Genomic DNA, 23,154 nt, shown 5'->3' with positions numbered 1-23,154 from the left:
TGCAAGAATTTATCGACAAAATCGCTCCCTCGCTAATCCGTCGCAAATTAAAACATTTTAGTGAGGGAACGACGAACTACTAAAAATCACACGCCTTTTTTTCCCATCCCTCGCCAATCGCTCACAGAAATGGATGCCTCCTTTTTTTCATTCCCCGCTTTTCTTTCTTTTTTCTTTCCCTCGTTTTATTTTCATTCCCAAACTCTAAACAATTTTCTCCAAAAGCCCTAATCGACCTCTGTCGACTCAAATTCCTCCTCCGCCCGGAAAATCACCTCCACCACCGTCCACCTGCGTTGTCCCTCTTTGAAGTATCATTGAAAAGTATAGGAAAACCTCATAAATCACATCATCGCTTTCTTTCCTCTCGGTCCATCTGCTTTCCTCGTTGACTCGCCGTTTCCCTGCAACAACAATTGGTCTATTGGTTCATCATTTATCGTAAACTCTAGCCTTCATCACCTTCCTAGTCTGGTTTCTGGTTGTCTATAAGTTCTATTTTCATTTAGCTCTCTTTCTTCTCTTTCATTTTAGATCAAATCAGAACTCGTTTTTCTAAGCTCTGTCTTCCATAACTCCTTAATTTTGGTTTTCCTAGGGTTTTCTTGTTGCTGACGTACATTTTGTTTTTCCTATTACAATTTAATAATCTCACAGGATGAATTTGTATGATATGAATTTGGTGCCGGGTGTAGGCATTTGACAAGGGGCTTAATGTCAAAACGACAACAATATATGGAGTGGCCAGAAGATGTGTTGCCGGAGCAATTAACAACTACACCACTCAGCTACTCGACTATGGCAAACAAACATCTCAGTGTAATTAAATTCACAAATTTCTTCATCTGATTCTTTGCTTCTAGATTTTATCACTTTGAAGATGAAAAACATTATTATATATTTGCAGATAATCTCACAGAAGCGCTGCTCTTTCTTTTTCATTTCATGGGAGATATTCATCAGGTATGTGATAGTAACCAATTTGACTTTATTATCTACAAGTTAAAAGACTAAATTGCCCCTGTTACAGCGGCTACATGTAGGATTCACTTCGGATAGAAGTGGGAACACGATTAATGTTCATTGGTTCACAAGAAAATCAGACCTTCATCATGGAAAACTCCTAAAATAGTTACCATTATGTAATCTAAATTAAGAGTCTGTTTTAACTTGAAAATAAGTTTCAAATCCAGAAGCTGGGACTTGAAGAAACCCGAAAAGCTGGGCTTGCTCCTACAGAAGTTGATGAAGATGGAAAAGAAATTAATCCACATATTCCTCGGTATATGTCATCTGCTCCTTGGTATCTCAATGCAGAGAGACCTGTACGCCTTTTTCCATTTTCTTTTTCTTGCATTCTCATTAATCATGTCACCATATAACTAAAAGTAAAACCATCTTTCTTGTGTCCTGAAGAGTTTAAAACATCAAAGGAAATGGAAGTCAGATCCCAATTACACAAAGTCATGGTATGACAGAGGAGCAAAAATATACCAAGCTGATAAGTACAGAAAAGGTGCATGCGAAAAGTAAGCAAATTTTATTTTACTTTTCTAGTTTTTATAACTTGATTGCTAAATTTTTTAATTGTTTTAAGCTGTGGAGCTATGACACACACAACCAAGACATGCATGGAGAGGCCACGTAAGCTAGGGGAAAAATGGACAAGTAAAAACATAACACTTGATGAGAAAATAGAGACTTTTGAGCTTTGATTATGATGGAAAAAGAGACAGGTGGAATGGGTATGATGCAGCATCTTATGCTCATGTGATTGAATGATATGAATCTTGTGATGAATCTAGAAAGAAATTCTTAAAGATCAACAACTTAAGAAGTTAGAGGAAAAGGGTAACACTCAAAATGTGGAAGAAGCTGTTAGTGATGACGAAGATAATGAAGAAACTTTGGTCTTTGAGGCCCTCTCACAGATTCAAACACTGACATTATTGCATTAAAGAACTACATGGATGCTCAGTATTATGGTGAGATTGGTATTGGAACTCCCTCTCAAAAGTTCACTGTGATCTTTGATACTGGAAGTTCTAATCTATGGGTGCCTTCTTCAAAGTGCTACTTTTCAGTGAGTTTTGACTTTTCTAATTCAAGATTTCTCTCAATCTATAGCTCCAATCACGTGCTTATAATTCTTGATATGGATACAGGTTGCTTGCCTTTTTCACTCAAAGTACAAGGCGAGCCATTCAAGCACCTACAAGAAAAATGGTATAGTCTCTTTTGATTTTTTCTCGATGGCATTTTCGTAATTAACTGTATTTTCTTCATATGTCAATTAGGGACATCTGCTGCTATTCAATATGGAACTGGAGCTATCTCTGGTATCTTTAGCCAAGACTCTGTCCAACTTGGTGATCATGTTGTTAAAGAATAGGTAAGAATTAAGAAATTTTGGTTTTTGATTCACTTAACTACTATTTTCTCATTATACTTTTTCTTTTAATCTTTTTTTTTTCAGGATTTTATAGAGGCAACAAAAGAACCTGGCTTCACTTTCTTAGCAGCCAAGTTTGATGGTATTCTTGGCCTTGGATTTCAAGAATTCTCTGTTGGAAATGTTGTTCCTGTGTGGTAGTTTTCTTGCCCTGTTTCTTATTGACTTAATTGATACATAACTTAATTAGGACATATATAAAGCAATGTTTCTTTGAGTTATTTCTAACAGAGGTGGCTTAATATGTTAGTGTCATTTCTAAATAAAGGGTAAAATGGTCATTTACTCAGATTCAGATTGTTAATTAAGATATTTGCACACCGTTTTAGGTACAACATGGTAAATCAAGGTCGATCCTAATCATTTTAAGGGAAAACACACATATGTACCTGTGAATCAAAAGGGTTATTGGCAGGTAACTATCTTATTATAACATATCTACAAATATATATATATATATATATATATATATATATATAGTTCTTTATCTAAATTTCATTTTTCTTTTTTGTTTTTAGTTTGATATGGGCGATGTCCTTATTGGAGATACAACTACTAGTAATCTCAGGCTATTCTTGTTTATTCATCTGAAATTAAGAATTATAAAAAAGTGTAGATTTTTTTTTATGTACCAATGTTTTTCAATTTCAGGATTTTGCAGTGTTGGTTGTGCAGCAATTGCGGATTCTGGAACCTCTTTGTTGGCAGGTCCAACGGTATATTTTAAAAATTAATTTTTTATAAATGAGAATTATAAAAAAATGAGAAGTTCTATGCTGTGAGTAATAACTTTTATTGATTTATCTTTATTTATTTATTTATTTTTTATAAATATTTTCTCAAAAAATTAATATTATTATATGTTGTTGAATTGCAGGGGGATAACCAGAATAGAGTAAGTGGACAAGCATTGGAGTTCAAGCAACTGAACATACATGCATGGGAAGCATTTGAGAAGGGCAATGATGTCCATATGCAAGTTGCTCCTTCACAAACTGAATTGTTGTATAAGAATTATAAAGTGAACAAAGAGAAGCTGAAATCTCAAGTGAAAGAGAAGTTGAATATGATCGTGCTAGAAGAATCATCAAAGGCCAGGTATTTTTATATTTTATATTTTCATTAAATTATAAATTTTGGTATGAATATAGCTAATAAACTGTTGTTTTTATTGTAAAGTTATTTGGGTTTTAATACTATGCTCAATGAAATTCTTTTTAGGGTTAATCTCATAAAAGGCCTTATATTTTGTGTTTTTTTTCCGGATCAAACCTCAAATGTATTATTTGCCTTATATAAGTTATATTACCTTGTTCATTCCATTCCTTTGTCCATTCCATTCCATCTAAGCAATGACCCTTAGAACATACATCTTGTTAGGTGTATTTGTAACTCAAATTTTAGTTGATAAAGGCGGTTGCATGCAATCAGAGAAGGGCCCATGGCAAGTCAAATTTGGTGTTTATGTTTAAGAGATTACAAATTTGATGTTTATGTTTATGTGTATTTGCTTTTTGGTTGGAATGAGAATTTAATTCCATTCCAGTCCTGCATTTGGTTTCATATGAGTAGACACTAATCTCTTTTTCATCAATAGAAAAGCATTGCTTCCAACAAAGACCCTGAATCTAGCAAAAAACATGAAGACATCAAGCAACCAAGTCTCCTTGCATTGCAGGAAAAACTAAGCGGAAATTGGTTTTCCCAATTCCATGGGATTGAACGGGAATTGGAATCCAATTCCATTTTGATCCTTCTTTTGGACACAATATATCAAACAATGGAGAAGGTGTATGCGGAAATGCAAAATATGAGAGGAAATTTAGAATTATGGTACATTATACTTTGAAATCAAATATCAATCAATGTTAAACTTTGATATTTGATGTTTATGGATGTTTTGGTAAACTTTGATGGTTAGATTCTTTTTGTATTTTAATGTTAAACTTTGGTTTTGGATTGCATAATCATTGGTGTTTTTGGTATTTAAATGTTAATATTTGTTTTGGGATTAATTTAATTATTTGATTTTTTGGTATTATTTTGTTTTAGAATCAAAACAAACAAAACTATGATATTATGTATTTGCAAGGGAGTAGCTACGGAAAGAAAAAAAAATGACATCTTAAATCTGCGAGAGAACAGCGACGGAAGGAAAAAAAATCACCTCTAAAGTTTGAGAGGGATTAGCGACGGATTAGAAAAAACAGATATAGAGGTTTGCAAGTGATTAGCGACGAAATAGTGATATTAGGTTTTTTCGCCAATGTCCTAAATAACAGTATTAAGTGCCATTTTGCGATGGATATTCTATCGCTAAGGTGATCGCAAGAGAAAACTAATCCGTTGCTAAATCCCTCGCTAAGTTATTAGCCACCCTTTAATTCGCTATGGAGTATGTTTGTGGCTGATCCGTCGCAAATGATATTTAGCGACGGATTTGCGATGGATTCGTCTGTCTCTAAAACTCATGTTTCTAGTAGTGAATTAAGTGTTAATTTAGGAGTAGATTATATATTTACATTTGTGTGCTAAAAAAAAATACCAACCATGCTGAAAAATACCATAATGCACACATTAAGTATGGTCTTTCCAATACAATAAAAATCGAATAATTAAACAAGTAGAATGAACAAAGATTATAATTTTTATGATTGGATTTTATTTATATGTTTAATTAGTTGGCTTAAAAATAGAACGAGTTAATTGATAATTGTGATTAAGAAGAAAAAAATATCCCACGAACTAAGTTTACTATTACATTATGAAACACTTGCATCGAAATTATTAAAAGTTTATAATCTCAAAGAAAAAAGATGTTATTTAAGTACAAATCAAATAATGAAATTTAATATGAGATTTAATTGTAATCTTAAAGTCTGTCTATTGCCCACCACGGATGAAAGTGGGTTCAAACCCGACTCGGATGGACTTCGACCCAGAAAACCCGATAACCGGTTAACAATATTTTTTGTAGGATCGGAATCCGGACCGGTATATAGGAACCAGTTCCACGTTTGTTCGTCGTAAGATACCGGGTAAAGTTTGTCTAAAACCGGAAAAATCAAAAACGTCAAAGTGCATGGGTCAGGTGGAACCGGGTAAAATGGGTCTAGAACTGGAAAACCCAAAAACCCTGGAAAACCAGAATTTTCTGGTAATCACTTAGTCGATTGAATTTTGAAAATTTTAGCTTTGATATCCCGACTTCGGGGGACTGTAAGTCATTGAATATTAAACTAAAAATGATAAAATTTTACTCTAAAATCCTGTACAAATTCTAAACTACACGTTGAAATTAAACCGCATGCTAACACGACTTCAAACGAATTAGATATGTATATTCTGAAAGACTAAACTGTACAAATGGTCCCTGTGGTTTGTTCAAAATTGCCACTTTGGTCCAAAGGGTTAACCTCCGTCTATTTCCTCCTGTTAAAATATGTTTGACTTGTCAAATTGGGGGTATTTTGGTAATTCCATATTTATTCCCCTTATTTAATATTAATAAAAGAGAATACATATGTAATTATCGCCATACGGATAATATCGAGCCTAATTCGCATTTATAGTCCTTCAAAACTGTGAGCTGATTCAATTTCCCTTGTCATTGACTGAGGATCAAGAACCCTAATCTGATTACCAAGGTTGTTAGCTTCGATCAGGAGACTTTCGTAGTGGATGTATATACCAATGTGACACTTAAGGTTGTCAAGCACGTCATTCGACCCAAGGGTGGTTTATGGTACGTAATTTTGTTTTTAATCATTCACTTGATTTTCTTATAAGAAATTATCCCTTCTGAAGCTTGTTTTTTTTCTCTTTTCTTAAAGATGGACACCCTACAATGTTTACCATGAAGCTACATTATGGAGGCGAGTTCACAAAGTTTCTAGATGTCAACTACATTGAGGGTACTGTGACGTATGTTGATATGGTGGATATAGAAGAGTTTTTTGTCCACAAGATGGATGCAATTATGAAAGGGTTAGGATACTCAGTTCCTCTAGTTATCTACTATAATTTTTGAGGGCCTAAAGGAGACATGCATTTTGGATTACGGGCCCTAGGAAATGATGATGATGTTCTCAATCCTGCCCAGTATGTGAAGGAGAATAAACTGATAAGGGTTTACACTGAACATGGTATGTCTAACTTGCTTACTTACTTTATAGCTCCTAAACCTGTAAGAAAAGTTATTATAGACAATGAAGTTGCTTTAGCCTTGTCAATATCCCCTGAGTATAATAAGAAAAGGGATTTTATCAAGGACAAACCATTGTCATCATGTATTAAGAAATTGTCCATGGATGATGTTGGTGTTGTTAGGATTGGTGGGAATAAGGATGATCCAGCTAATGATATTGACCAGGGATTTAATGAATTTGATGAGGCAGCTAATGAGTTTGATCTTGGGTTGTACCAAAAGATTTTACAGTCTAATTATGCAGTTAATATGGAAGTCAATGAACAGAATGTAGATGATGAGGTCCATGAAGGTGAGGACAATGTAGTTAATATGGAATTTGATGAGGCAGCTAATGAATTTGATCTTGGGTTGTACCAACAGATTTTACATTCTAATTCTGCAGTTAATATGGAAGTCAATGAACAAAATGTAGATGATGAGGTCCATGAAGGTGAGGACAATGCAGTTAATATGGAAGTCACTGAAGAATTCAATGAAATGAATAAAATCAATGAATTCAATGAAATGAATGAAATCAATGAAGAGAATGTAAATGATGAGGTCCATGAAGGTGAGGACAATGTAGAGATGAGAGATTTTGCAGTTGATGATGAAATTAAAGATGAAGATAAGATAGAGACTGATGAAGAGAATGATGAAAGAAGTGATAAGAGTGAGGACAGTGAATTTTGGGTGGATGAAGACAACATAATCCTTGATGTAGAAGTAGATATGAGCGATTTTTACATAAATATCGATCTTGAAGCAGAATTTCCTGAAAAAATAGTTATAAAGCATAGAGATAATGAGAGTGAGGAGGACCCTGAATAATTGGATGGTATAGATAATGATCAATGGGATTCACTGGATGAGGGTTCTGATATCGAAAGAAAAAGGAGAATTGTACTAAAGTAATTGGGGAAGGAGACAAGGTGCTCTCAAGGTGAGATACACAAAGTAACTTTTAGGATAGGACAAAAATATAAAAGTAAGAAGGAGTTAAAGGAAAAGATACAACTGCATGCACTGGAAATGAGAAGGAATATATTCTTCAAGAAAAACTACAAAATGAGGTTAAGGGCTCTCTGTAAAGGAACTATAGCCTTTAAGGATGGTCATGTGGGTTAACCTACCCCTTGTCCTTGGGTGATACAAGGTTCTAGGTCAACAGTAGATAATACTTGGTTCATAAAAACTTACAACCATGATCATAGATGCCTCCAGACAAGAAAACTTAGATCTGCAACTACAAACTGTATTTCTAAATAGATAATGTATCAGATTGAATCCAATCCAAAAATCATAGTCAAATCTCTTCAAGAACAAATACAAAAGGAGTATCAAGTTGGATTCTCTATTCACAAGGTATTCAGGGCCAAATCTACTGCATAAAAACATGTGCAGGGGGGTTACAATAAGCAGTACGATGTTATCAGAGATTACATCTTGGAGTTACAGTCTACCAATCCAGATACAACTATGAACTTACAATTTTATTCTTAACCCAACCCAAGTGCTACCTCAAGAAGGTTTAAAAGGATGTATGTGTGTCTGGGTGGAATGAAGAAGGGGTTTAGAGATTGCCTAAGGGATTTTCTAGGTTTTGATGGGGAATTTATGAAGGTCCCTTTTCCAGGACAAATTTTAACAGTATTTGGGGTAGACTCCAATAATGGAATATACCCCCTAGCTTATGTTATTGTTGAGACTGAGAACATTGATAGTTGGAAATGGTTTCTTGAGTGTATTGGAGATGATCTCAACCTATATGAAAACTCAAACTTCACATTCATAAGTGACAGAAAAAAGGTATGTAATTAGTTGTTTACATTTGACATATTTGGATGTACTATACTAACTATGTTTTATTGCCTTCACAGGGATTACAGGATCTTAGTTGTTCCCATGTGCTGAGCACAGGTTTTGTCTCAGGCATATAGATGATAATATGAGAAAAACATGAAGAACTATGGAGTACAAAGACCACTTGTGGAATTGTACAACCGCAACAACAGTCCCAGAGTTTAACCATAGGTTGAGGGAATTTAGCTTGTATGATATAGAAGCATATAATTGGTTGAAGTATATTCCCCCACAACATTAGGTAAGAAGCCACTTCATACGTATATAACTGAAGTTCCAAAATTTCCCCTTTGTTGTAGTATTTGTTAGTATATGCTTGATATAATAATGTTATTGAAAGCCAAGAGGGCACCATTTGTATGATTAAAGATAACATACACTTGGAAATTCATGTTGAATTAAGCCTTGAAAAGTCCATGCAAATCAAACAAGAATCAAATAGTTTTAACATAAAAACATGTACTTATACCATGAACTTGAATTCTCGATTTTTAAGGCCACCATCCTTGTGATTTCTATTACTCAAAACCGAAAAAATACCCATGGAAACACTAAAAGACCGAAATCCTTAGTTTGTGGCCCATTAAGGCCGAAAACCTTTCAATACAAGACCGAAAACACTTTTTTTGTGACACTATATGGCCGAAATCATCAATAGGAGTAGGTACCAAGGGATTTCAGCCATGCCTAGGCCGAAATCACCTTCTTTATGGCCGAAAACCAAGGGTGAGCCATCCTAGGGTGCTTCCAGTGGATAAGGTTTGACTTTAAGATGTGATATCCCACCCTTTTTCCCATGCAAAGTTCACAATATCCCACGTAAATAACCCAACATATATCCATGAAATAACCACTGTTGAAGATTTAGTGTTGCGTCATTGGGCCTGTTTTGTCTAGTCCATTTTGTATAAACGAGTGTATTTACTGCTAGGGTTATAGTATATAAGGTGCATGCATGCTACGTATTTTAGTTAACTCTCATAATTATCTTTGTAACCCTAATTTACGCCTCTACAAAAGCAATTATTCATCGAGTTCTTCTGAGGCGTGACTATTAATCATTCAGCACCAGTTTGATCATATCGTGTTCTTGGTTACCTGTTTTTAATCTATTCGATCTTTAAGGATTTATTCTTATCAATTGGTATCAGAGCAGGAGACTGTGTACATAATACGCATCTCTTCTGTTTGAAGAAATTATTAGGGTTTCCACAAATATTGGATCTGTTAAGAGTCGTCACTGATTTATTGACGTTACTCTGTGATCTCGATATTAACCTAATAAGTGTTTATAGTCTGATTAATTGCAGGTATTAAAAGATTATTCACCATGCAGAATGACGATTCAAATATCAACTCCTTGAATATCTAAAGCAGCATCGGATCAACAACCAGGATCTCGATTCTTTTTCCTCAAGAATATGAAGTTTGGGCGCTGCACTTTGAAGATTATGTTTTAGGTTCAGAAGAGAATGGTTATCTGATTTGGGAAGCAATCACTCTAGGTTTGTTTGTTCACACATCGACCAAAAGAAAAATCAAAACCCAGAAAGAATATAACCAACTGCTTCTTGATGTGAAGGACGTGCCTCAAGACGAAAAAGACAAACTCATGTGCAACATTAAAGGAATGAGGATCATCAGATTCGCTTTGCAAGCGGATACTTTTCGTCTTGTAAGTTCATGTGACACAGTGAAGGATATATGGGATAGGTTGAGAGAACTTTATTCCACAGACGCAGATCTAGAACACCTGACTCATACGCTCTTGTTATCCGAGTTTGGCGAATTCGTTCAAAAGCCTGAAGAAACTCTGCATGCCACTTTCAATCGATATAATCATATTCTCAGCAAGATGATGAAGCACGAGATTGGACGTGAACTGATTGAGCAAAAGGTCACGTTCATGAACGGACTACGATCAGAGTGGAAGGCAGTGGTGTCAACTGTTAAAGCACACGAACAGTTCAAGAACTATACTCTTGCGAGGCTTGTAGGAATTCTGAAGGCGCGAGAGAGTGAAATAATGAAAGAAGCAAAGGTGGTGTCTGGGATGGGGTCTTTAGCCTTAGTTGCGAAAGGCAAGACTTTTGCTGATGACGGATCTGATTCAGATCATTCTGAGTACGAGCTCTCAAACGAAGATTTTGCTTTAATGGTGTCTAACCCTAAGCGATTTGCTAGGAAGAAGTTTCCTTCAAGAAAAAATAGAAACTGGCAGGGAAGCTATAGCTCAGAGAAAGTGAAAGAAGAGAACAAAAGTGGTTCACAGAAAGAGGAAGAGAAAAAGGTAGTTGGTGACTCCGGATATAATTACAACTATTGTCATGGTAAGAACAATCTTGCAAAGGAGTGCATGTTGCGAAGAAAGAATGAGAAGAATGAAGGAGAGGATGAGGAGGCCTATCACATGCGAAAGCTGGAAGAGATTAAGAAGAAGAAATCTAATGATAATTCCATGCCTGCTTTTGTTGTACAGGAAAACTTGGCTCAAGGTGAGTTCGGAGGAGTAGAATTCTGGTCAACAGACTCAGAGGATGAAAAAGTATGCAAGCCAACACATGGAAGGGCGTTTGTTGCGAAAGAACAGAATTCGCAGTACTCAAGAAGATGCTTGATGGTGACTGAAGGTGGATCGCCAATGCATGAGAATGCAAGTGGGAGTGGAAGGAGAGAAGATAGCTGTTTCGCAGCAAGGCCTATTTCAGAACAAATCAACGAATGCGAACAGCTGATCAATAAGGTAAATTCCATTCTTGAATCACTTAATGTTCCTGTATCTAGATACGAAACAGAACTTCACGATCTAAAATTCACCTTTTCAAGTATAAGCGATAGTTTAAAGCGAACCCGGTTATCAAACTCTAACCTAACTGATCAATTAAGCAGGACAACATCCAAGAGTGAGGAAAGACGTATGTGGATCCAGAAGGTTGAGTTGGATTTGTCTAAGTCTAGGGATGAATCTATTTATTTGTAGAGAGATAATTTAATGCTTTTAAAACAGCAAAACATTTTTTGTTTGATTGCAAAAAGGCTTTACTTTAATATCACTCAACTGCACCTTGATTGTGAAATCGGTAAGAAAATCCATAAAATGATTTTTCCATTCCTCGATTTAAAGGAAGACGAAATAGACGTAGACTGCTACAATTGAGAATCTATTGTTTCGTCTGAAGAAACTTCTGAAGCATACAAATTCGGACTTGAACGTATTGAAAATTACATTAAGTCCAAGGACCACAAAAACATGTTGAAACAAATTTTGGATGAGAATGATAAAAAGCAGATCAAATCTGATACTGTGCAAAAATTTGATTCATTGAACGCCAAATTGAGTTCAGAAAATAAAATAAATGTTGAAAGCACTTCTGAATTTGACGAGGATAGTGATACGAGTGTAATTTCTGTAGAGGATGAGGTTCACTGCTCAGAGTTTGTTAAAAATGAATATCAACCTGCAAAAGCTCTTATTTCTGAAAATTCTGTTGAGTTCGCAAGAGTTGTTCAAAACAAACCTGAAATTTTGAAAGAAAAAGCAATTGTTTTTCCAAAAGTTCAAATAACGCCCAATCAAGTTTTTAAAGTCAATGGGGTACCCGAAAATCAAACCGTCGAGCTAAAAACCATTGTCGACGAAGACAACAAAGACGGATGTGATGAATTCTTCTGGTCATCTCCCATAGACAATGCTGACGAAACCGTTGGTTTATCTGAAAGAACTTCCTAGAAAGTCAAAGGAAGATACGTGGCTGAACCCTTAAATAATCGCTGAGCATTTGCAAAAGGTAGTCCTAGTGGTACCAAGGAGGTTCGCAGCGAACCCAACCCCGTGAAGAGCGAACCTGAATTAAGAAAAGTGAATCCTAAGGTGAACATCCATAAGTCATCAAAGAAACTTGCTGATCAAAAACGACAAAGGAATGACAGATATAGAAGAAATCTCACTGAAAGGAAGCAATTCTAGCAATCCCAAAATTCAGATTATGTTCGCTACGAAAGAAGAATGAATCACAAAGCGAAAGCTCCTTCGCAAGTGAACTCCAATCAGTGTCTGCATTGTTGTTCTCATAGTCCAAGGGACTCTCAGCAAAAAGGAACTCCAAAACCCTTCTTCACAAAGCAACCAATGGAGAGACCAAAGCCTTGTCACTCTTAATCCACGAAGTCAACACCTAATAACATCAAAGGCAAGGGAAAGCTATTTTCAGAGTCGAAAGCTCCAACTAAGAAAACTAATGCTAACCCTAAGGAAGCTGAAAAGAAGCCCATCAAGAATCAAGTTAATAACAAGAATAAAACCTTTGATTCTAAAGAAACTAACTCAAAAGATAACAAAATCAAAGTTTTCACCATCAAACGAAAAAATGAAACCACTCTTATAAAACGAACATATATGGTTGATCTTGATATTACTTTTCCTAGTTGTATGAAAGGCTCACAAGGACCCAATAAACTTTGGGTTCCTAAATCTGCTTAAATGTTGCAGGTTATTCGTGACGAACAGTTCAACACTGAATGGTACATCGACAGTGGCTGTTCACGTCACATGACAGGAAGAAAGGAGGAACTACGAGAATTCTGGGTCTAACACACAATTCCAGGGGGAGGATGCTACACCTCTAACCACGAATGCTTCTCTGCAGGGGGAGGGTTTTATATCACCCATTTCTACTAAGCCTCTTTCTGATGGAGATTGTTCTCCACCAACTATGACCCACGAAGTGCCATTCACATTTGTCACAACCCAGTGCAACACTCAAAGACGAAATATATAACACTGAGGTATCACTTTATCAAGGATCATGTGGAAGATGGCAATGTCAAGAATCATTTCGTAAGATCCGCTGATCAATTGGATGACATATTTACCAAGGTCCTACCTGAAACAACATTTAATAGAATCCTTCAAGGGCTGGGAATAATGGAAGCTGATTCAGTACCAAATCCACTTTCGCACTCATAAAATCTTCACTGCGAATCGGTGCGAACGTTCGCAGGCTTTCACAGTCAACTGTTCATTCACAGTCTATTTTGTCGATGCGAATCAATGCGAACATTCGTAGTAGTTCGCAGGGCACTGTTCATTCGTGGTTTGGTATTTCATATATCCTTTTGTACATTTTGTATATCACTACTTATCTTTATTTTCAATTTATATATTTTATTTTTTTAATTCATTTATTTTTTTTATTTTCATTTTCAGAAAATCTCCAAAACCAAAAATAATTTATTTGTTTTATTTCATTTTTTTTCAGAAAAATCAAAATCACAAAAATATTTTTAATTTGTGTCTATTTTTATTTCTTTTCTTTTTACAAAACATTTAAAAAACAAAAACAATTCCAAAAACTGTAGATTCACACCAAGATCATAGACGAAGATGTTCGCAACATTTATCAACTCGTGTGATGGGGCAGGTATAAATCTCGTAACTTATGTATTTGCTAAGTGTCCCTAGAAGCATGCTGCTGTATGTTGACCTAAGCCTCAACGACTCGACTGTGAAGCCTTAATGAGTTGATACCACCAAGCAATTCTTCCAACTCAGGCTACGAATTCACATTAGTCATGAGCTACCTTACTCTTCTCACATTGAGTTAAGAGTTACCTGCATGGTCATTTTCGCATTGCAGAGGTACTTTCACTCTCTTGTAACCATCTACTTTCTTCTTCATCACTTTCGCATCCATACATGTAACCCTTGAGACTCTCAGAAATTACCATTGAGGTTTATGGTTACACAAACATCTGTGTTAATGATCTTAGTTTCGTTCTACCATGAACTGAGTGAAACCCAAAATTCAACACCTTATATGAGTTGACGGTGAACAATCAAACGTTCTAGTATTTTCACCCAAGAATTAACGGAAGTCCACATTCGTGGTCAGTACCACGAAATCTCTTTTCTTTTGAGAGATCGTAATGAAGTGTTCTCGTCCCAAGACATTTCTTCCAATGGATCCAGTTTAATTTTTTTTTTTTGAGATTTCAATATTTTTCCAAGTCACTTTAAATAAATTCCAAACCTACTCGTTCAACAGGCTACACTGGTCACACGAGTACCTTTTCCAACTTTCACACTTATGTCAAGTTCGTAGTTTGGTTGAAGGATGAACCACCTTTATAAGCCTTATTAAAAGATGCCTTTCGGTGTTTCTCATCAAACATTTGATCGTATTCAACAGGAAACCACACAGACACTTCTTAGTCTCTCTTGACTATGAAGAAAGAGATCTTTGCCTGAGATCAATAGATTTATGTCTCTAGTTAGACATCACAACATACCACAGATAAACTTCGTTTTATTTCTTTTTCTTTGACACTCTTGCACGAAGATCCTAGTGATTTTCCAAAGGTCTAGTTCGTGGTTACAAATAATTTTCAGGTTCGCAGTTGTATGAATTCAACGTGATTTCTCTACTGCGAAAGGAAATGAGCTGACGCGACAAGTTTTAAAAGATAAGAATTCAAACGGGCGCGTGAAAAGTTGAACGGACAGATATTAATACACCGCGTGACGCACGCTTCTGACTTATCACAACTGTCAAATCGCTCTTTTTCAGGCGACGGTTCAGTATTCGAGATACTCTCTCTCCGGATTTTCCTCACCAAATCAAATCGTATATAAGGGTTTTGACGGTTCCATATTTCTTTACCACTTTCAAAATCTCTCAACGATTTATGGCGATTACAAATCTCTCCACTGTTCATCTTCTTCTTCAAGCTTCATCAATGGCGGCTTCATCTGTGAATCGTTCTGTTCAATACCAAACTGCTCATTCATCTCTTCTGGCCGTTAAGCAACATCAAAACCTCATCATCGATCTGGATCCTGTTAGATATGATCCCTTTCTACTACCTCTTATTGAGTGCCTGAAATACTCCCCTCTCACCATTGCTTTGTCTCAAGTTGAGAATGTTCCACTATCGATTCTCTCCAAAGCATACACAATGGCCAACTATGTCAAGGAAGAACAACGGATATACTTCGACATCCATCATCATACAACCTCGATTTCCAAAACCCGTTCTGCAATCTGTTAGGGCTCCCTCAGTCTCAAAACATGGTCAACCCGGAAACCGTCTCCAACGCTGCTAACTTGGAAATGTTTTATCAGATGGTGTACAAGGAAAATCTCACTGCTGTCTCCAAGTTCAAGAAACCCAATCTTCCACCTACATGGAACGCCCTGTTCACTATCTTGTTCAAAGACTTTTCTGAAAGGGTCACTGGCAACGACTGTGTGAGCAAGCTCTTCATGGGTCTGATGTATGGCCTGTATACTGGTCAAAATGTTGACTATGGTTCTATCCTCTGGGCTCAACTTATCCAGAGCACTCACTCTGTTACTCGTCACAGTGAGATCTCTTATGCGAGATTCTGGACCATCGTCGTTAACAGAGCACTAAAGCGCCTTAAAATTCTAGTGATGTCTGATGCACTGATAGCTTCTATTGCAACACTCCATACAACTGGTATCATTATGGCTGATAGGTCAAAGTTTTCATTCATCGGCTCGATTCTGGAAGCTATGTTTCTTGATGTTCCTCCCTCCAGTAAAATTCTAGAAGGTTATCGTTCTCTTACTCCTTCTGGACCTCGTCCATTAACTGACGAATTCCAAGAAATTTTTGCTGAGGCAGATAAAGCCAAGAAAGCGGGCAGAGGGTCAAAGAAAGATACCAAGAACGACACTACGAAAGAAGGACCTTCTGAGGCTGCGAAACCTCCCTCTAAAAAGCGAAAGGCTCCTGCTGCTTCTACTGCTGCACCAAAGCGAAGGAAGCAACCCACTAGAAGGCAAAAGTCTCCCACTCCTACTCCATCTCAGAGTGAAGGAGAAAATTTTGATTCCGATACTGATTCGATTCGCATTGAGGAGGATCCCCCTGTTCGTAATACAGAAGATGAGCCCTTTCGCACTGAAGAACAAGGACCTATTCGCAATGAGTAAGGAGAACAAGTTCACAACGAACCACCTGTTCACACTGACGCACCATCTCCGAATCGTGAGGTAACTCCCCCACTTAATGATTCTGTTCCTTCTCCACCTCCCTCACCAAAAACAACTACTTCTATCCTAATTATCATCGCACCTCTACCTCCACCTGTATCATCTCAACCACCCACAACTATTCCAGTCTCAATCCCTATTTTCACAAAATCCACCATTCCGCCTCAAACCTCTACTGCACCTACAAGTTCAGTCAACGTATCTGATACGGGGGCTAACACTTCAGGTTTTTCAAGCCATGTTACACCACCCATCTCTCCCATTCGCACAGATGACCCGGAAAATGATTTTCGGAGATGATGAAGATGATGATTTGGACGGATTCTCTTACAGTCCTTTTCAAATAAGGATTGACAGTGAAGACGAAGTCTCTACTACGAAAGGGGAACTCAAATCTCTTCATGAGAAGATTGACCAACTGATTCTCGCATCCAAAGTCTCCACTTCTGAGGCTTACTCCAAAGCCGCTGTTGAGTCAATCCTTGAGCGCGTTACGAAGGAACATACTGCTAATGTCTCTACTTTGTCCAAGGTTGTTTCTGACTCTACTGATGTCTGCAAGGCAACGACCGCAAAAGTCGATAAACTAATTGCTGACACAATAGAATTCATGGAAGATTACAAGAACACCTACAACGCCAACACCGCGACTACGAACAAGGCTATTCAGAATGTCGGTGCCATGTTCCAAGCGGAAAAGGCGAACTTTGTTGAACTTCGCAAGGTGTTTCAGTCTAATCATGAAGCATTCCAGTCTTCTTTCGCTGCGAAAATCACAATGCTTCAGGAGGATCTGGCAACAGAAAACAACATCATAGATGCTCTCGCCATCAAGGAGGAAAAGTGTAAAGTTTTGGAAACCAAGCTTCACTACACTGAAAAGCAGGTCGATGATTTGCTAGCAGAAAAGACAGTCACGAGAAGTTGTATCTCCGACGTTACTGGACTGCTCTCTGATATCATTGAGACTCGTGATCCCATGATCTCAATAATAGTAAGGAAGAATTTGTCTGAAAAGCTAAGACCGGTGTTTGCTATGTTACACCGTTTGGAGGGTGTTTCGAGGCCGATGTCTTTTCCAAAACAAGGGGGAGAAGGTAGCTCCAAAGTTCAAACGAATGAAAACCCCAAAGCTCCAATTAAACCTCCTGTCATCAAGCAAGAACCAAAGAACAAAGAAAAGCTATTCAACGATGAACCCATTATTGATGATAGCGAAGACGAAGAGCCTGATGAAGTTGAGCTCAAAAGGCGGAAGGCTCGCGAGGCAGAGATAGACGAACATGCCCGCATTGTCAAAGAGGCAGATCAGAAAGAAAGAGCTGAAAAGGAAGCTCAGGCCACTCTTAAAAGCAAAATGTTATTATTTCCTAAGTGGACCCTGAAGCGCATTCAAAACCAAGCCGTGGATATGCCAAGCCAGTATTGGTTAGATCCAATTGCTTCCTTTGACATCCAAAATACACAGGATTTGCAATTAGACCTACCAATCACACCAAAGGCGTTCAGGTTTCGTGCCTTTGTAAAGGTTGCTAATGTACCTTTCACAGATAGTACTGCGGATCAATTGTTGTTTTCCTTCTACTTGAAGCATATGAAGCCCCAGTTCGAGACTTGGAGTGCGAGCAAGATTGTTGCTGTAAAGGTCACTGGGCCGATCAACACCGAAAGCTTCCCTAATGCAAAGTTTAAAGTTGCGAGAGGATCAGCATGTCAAGCCTGCGAATTCACTCTCGCAGACCTGCCTTGCTTGAAACCCCATGACTGGATGGTTATATTTAATATTCTGCTGAGAGAGAAGGAGAAGTACGAACCTGTGATGTCCCATCTTCAACTTTTGATCAGGTCTTATATTCAGGAAGTTGGAATGATGGATGTGGATATTGCCACTGTTTTGAGGCATAAACTAAGTGCTGTTCCAAAGGAAGCTTCGAAAGACTTCGAGAAGCTCAAGCCAGGAAAAATTTACAAGGAAGGATGGTTTGTGGTATACACGTCTAGAGATCGTCCAGGAGTAGATCGACGCAAGTTATACTTTCATCTCGAAGCAAACACTTATTTACTATTTCTTGTCTGGAGTTTATTCTGGAGCTGGTTGTGAAGTTTAAGGGCAACAACAAGGATGACGTGAAGTGTTTCAAGGATGTGATCACTTGGTATATTCAAGTTTGCAAGCTGCTGTTGAGCTTCATTCCCAAAGTCTACGAAGTGCAGAAGCGAATCAAGAACTAGATGGCTATGGTCTCAATTGACGCAAAGGGGGAGATTGTTGAAGATTTAGTGTTGCGTCATTGGGCCTGTTTTGTGTAGTCCATTTTGTATAAACGAGTTGGGTCTATCCACTCGTATTTACTGTTAGGGTTATAGTATATAAGGTGCATGCATGCTACATATTTTAGTTAACTCTCATAATTATCTTTGTAACCCTAGTTTACGCCACTACAGAAGCAATTCTTCATCGAGTTCTCCTGAGGCGTGACTGTTAATCATTCAGCACCAGTTTGATTATATCATGTTCTTGTTTACCTGTTTTTAATCTATTTGATCTTTAAGGATTTATTCTTATCAACCACCAGTTATCAAAGTAAACTTCACATCAATCCTACTCCTTTTATTTAAACAATATTATCTTCACAAAACCTCACCATTTTCTTAGTTATTGTTAAAATTCCTCCTTCTGTCAAGAATCCATTTCCAAGTTTCAAAGGATTTAAGCCCCAAGTTCATCCTTAGATTTTCTTTGGTAAGTATTTTCATAATACCCTAGTGTTTATATACGATTTTATGTTAGTTTCACCATTTTTACACACATTTTTTGTGTGTTGACATTCTTAGGATAATAACCTTTCCTGGAAGTTCATCCGCTCCATTCAAGTTCCAAGCTCAAAATCCTCATCTCAATCCTTTAAATCATCCACAAAAATCCACTCAAGGTGAGTTCATACCGCCATATTTTCAAGCTTTTCATGTTTTTAGGAGGGGGGGGGGTACAAGTAAAACTTTGTTTATCATACTTTTTACATGTTTTCATCTTATGTTAAAGATAAAATATTATTTGCATAACGTATGGTTAATACTAGTTTTTGTATAATTATTGTGATACATATATATTAGATTGAATTGCAAAGCTAACAAAACAAACAAAATCTATGTTACAAAATCATAAGAAAAATTTATGATTTGTAAAACTCCATGGTTTTTGAAAACATTTATTAAAAGATAGCCTTTCTAGCAAAAATGGTTACGTTACAGTCATTTACTAATTTGGTGGGTTACAACCCAAAGATATTATGTTTTGATATTTTAATACTAAGACAAGAATACACATTCATATTTATATAAAAGATTATATAAATAGTTTCAAACAAACAAGATAAACTATAATTGGTATAGTATTGAAGTCACAAACCACACTTTCATTTCAGAAGATACATATAATTATTCAAAGATATAATTATTTCGTTTTACAAGAAAAAGGAGTCATAGTTCACATAAATCAGTTAAGGCTCTTGTGAGACACACTCTCTTCACGTACTTTACCTAAAGTACACCTTAAGTCCTGCATTATAATCAGAGTCTCCTGGAGGGAGAGCGAGACCGTTGTGTATAGATCTATACGGGATTGACTATCCCGCACCTATGCTGTTCGCTACAGTTAGACCGGAAGTCTAGGGTGACAAATGTCTACCAGCTTCGACGCCTGAAGAACGTCGTACAGGCCACTAGTCGTATTAAGTATGGTTATAATAACTCACATAGGGATTAGCGCCACTACTCTGTTTATGGGGTAACTTACACTTCAATAGTTTTATAAAAAGATAAAGCTACATACTACTTTTAGCACATCATTACTTACATTTTTGGTCTTAGGGTTTAAGACTACAGTTCACATTTAAGAAAATATTGGATTTTCTAGAAACATACATATAACACCCGGTTTTGAAAATGTCCGGTTGTGGCTTCGGAGGACAAGGGCATAAGCGTAATATGATGATCCAGTTTTTTATGTGTCTTGATATTATTAGGAAGGTTTTAGGCTTGGGGGTGTGACTAGGAGCGTAGGGCTTCCTGCCACCTTTTTGTGGATATAAAGTTCGTCGGAAACGGACTTGGAATGAAGGAATTACAACACTTTGAAGTTATTGGCATTATTGGTCCTTAATGGAGAAAGATGGCAAGAAAGGACCATGCATGCAAGGTGGTAGACGCGCGAGTACGCCTATCGTAAGCTGGGGATACGCCCAACATAGAGGATTAAGTGACACGGGTGCGGAGAGGCGTACGCCCAACGTACGCTCAGAGTTCCCAAACCCTAATTTTAGGGTTGAGCCCTATATAAAGAACCTTATGTATCGAAGGCCAGCCTCCATTTCCACCCCAAAGGAGCTACTACAAAACCCTAATCCATATTTGAGTGTTCTTGAAGCTTAGAAGGTCACTAGAGAAGCATCTTGGTGTTGTGGATCCATTTTCCAAACAAGAAAGGAGCAAGGCAATGTGGTGGTTCAAAGGAGAGGGTGCAGATCTGGGATTGTTGCTTCATTTCTAACCATTTCAAGTTATAAAGATCTAAACTTGGTGATTATCTCCTTAGATCTCTTAGATTGAGTTTTTGGACCATTTTGGTCCAAAGGTTGAAGCTTTGTGGTTCAATCTGATTTCTAGGACTTGGAGTTGCTACTCTCAGTTCTAAATGAGTCCCTAAGGCAGAAAGTTGCCATCTTGGATGTCCTAATGGATTCATGCATGAGTTAAGACCATTTCCATGGAAGTTAGTTATCATATTTCAAGTTTGGGCTCTATTGGTGGGTTGCAAGCCACCAAGTGAAGGACTTTATGGTTTAAGACGTTGAAAAGGACTTGGATCTATGTTTGTAGCTTCTGGAGTAGAGTATTAAGCACTTAAAGCGAAGGTGACTTAACAACGGAGTACCTTGAGCGTACATGCAGGTACGCCCAGCGTACACACCATTTAGCTTGTATGCTTAGCGTACATAGGGTTACGCCCAACATACTCATCAGATATGTGTTTGGTTTGTTTTGTGCCTCGGTTTGGGCCATGCAGGGGATTTTGGTTCCTTGGGCCTTAGTGGGCCATCAGAAGTTAGATAATTTGGGCCAAGAATATGTTTGGGCTTAGGGTAAGGCTCATTAGAAGGATTGGGCCCAATTTAGCAAATTGGGCCATTAGTGGGCCACTAGTGGGCTTGGGAAGCCTACCTAGTGTTGGGCCTTAGATAGGGAGCAAGTTGTACTAGGGGGTAAAATGGTCAGTTTACCCTAAGAATGATTATTGATTTGGACTAAGTGATATTTTGGTATTGCTAGCTCAGGGAGCCGAAGGATCAGCAGTTAAGGAATTGCCAGATAGCAGCCAGAGGGGTATCAGCCGGACTTCAGCAGTGCAAGGTGAGTCTCCTCACTGTTTGTATGGGTCTACGGCCACAATGCCGACCCATTTAGTTTATGTATGGTAGGAAGACCCGGGGGTTAGCCCTAGGCAATATGTATGAAAGACCAGGAGGTAGCTCCTGGCACCCAGTATGTTATTATGTATGATAGGAAGACCCGGGGGTTAGCCCTTGGCAATATGCATGAAAGACCAGGAGGTAGCTCTTGACACCCAGTATGTTATTATGTATGATAGGAAGACCCGGGGGTTAGCCCTAGGCAATATGCATGAAAAACCAGGAGGTGGCTCGTAGCACACTGTATGCTCATTAGCTAAGTAGAGTAGTATGTATGCTAGGTTTCTTTGTGATACTTGCGTGGAAGACTAGGAGGCGGCTCTTGGCACTTGTCTGTAATACCCAGGGGGTGGTCCCCGGCTTGGCAAGAAAGACCACGTGGCGGCCTGTGGCATAACGGCAAGACTATATGCGAAACATAGCAACTTATTTGATATATGATTTATATGTATGGTTCACAGTATGTATGGCATGTATAGCCCAGTTGATATGTATGGTATGTGGTATTTGGGAAACTCACTAAGCTTCGTGCTTACGGTTTACAGTTTTGGTTTCAGGTACCTTCAGTTTTCAGAAAAGGAGCTCGGGCGGATCGCATCGCATTCACCCATTTTTATTCCGCATTATGTGATCTTTGGGATTAGACTCTGATATTTATTTTAAATGAAACGTTTTCAATGTTCGGAACAAAGTTGTTAAGTGTTTTTCTATTAAATAAAAATGAAATTTTTGGTCTTGAATTTTGGGATGTTACAAGTTGGTATCAGAGCCTTGGTTTGAGGGATCTGGGAACACTCTTGGGTGTGTCTAGACTCAAAATGAGGACTTAGTCTGAAAATTTTCAAAAGAAAAATCATTTTTTTATAAAAAGAATTTTGAAAGGACTTTAAAAAGAGAAAAGAACTTTGAAAAGAAAGGGGTGTGATGTGTGCAATCGGCCGAGCTCAAGTAAATGGTTCCCAAAATACCAATAAATGTTTGTATGTGATATGATATGATTATGTGATTCGCATGCTAGATTATGGCTAAGGATCTAGGAGAGTTACCTTGTATGCTTATGTGATCTTGTAGATCTGCATGCTAGAACTGATCAGTCAGTAGTAGGATGGCCTATTTAGGTTATGCCTGATTGTATGAGCCTTTGAATTACATGCTAGTATAGAT

General features: G+C 37.6%; 1 pseudogene across 1 annotated transcript; it reads left to right on the top strand.

Annotated features, from left to right (window-relative positions):
- Positions 1 to 735: 735 nt before the first annotated feature.
- On the top strand, positions 736 to 4,443 carry LOC145164273 (pre-mRNA-splicing factor SLU7-like; annotated as a pseudogene). The gene is made up of 14 exons (XR_013739799.1): positions 736 to 817; positions 908 to 963; positions 1,194 to 1,325; positions 1,417 to 1,529; positions 1,598 to 1,668; positions 1,920 to 2,083; positions 2,166 to 2,226; positions 2,298 to 2,392; positions 2,477 to 2,589; positions 2,782 to 2,867; positions 2,971 to 3,010; positions 3,104 to 3,168; positions 3,330 to 3,550; positions 4,050 to 4,443. The product of XR_013739799.1 is annotated as a pre-mRNA-splicing factor SLU7-like (transcript).
- Positions 4,444 to 23,154: the final 18,711 nt, after the last annotated feature.

The sequence above is a fragment of the Lactuca virosa genome, chromosome 3, assembly GCF_052849685.1.
Source record: "Lactuca virosa cultivar CGN04683 chromosome 3, Lactuca_virosa_CGN04683_v6, whole genome shotgun sequence".
NCBI classification, from domain to species: domain Eukaryota; kingdom Viridiplantae; phylum Streptophyta; class Magnoliopsida; order Asterales; family Asteraceae; genus Lactuca; species Lactuca virosa.
The sequence above is the reverse complement of the archived record's forward strand: the minus strand, read 5'-3'. Positions and strand labels throughout refer to the sequence as shown.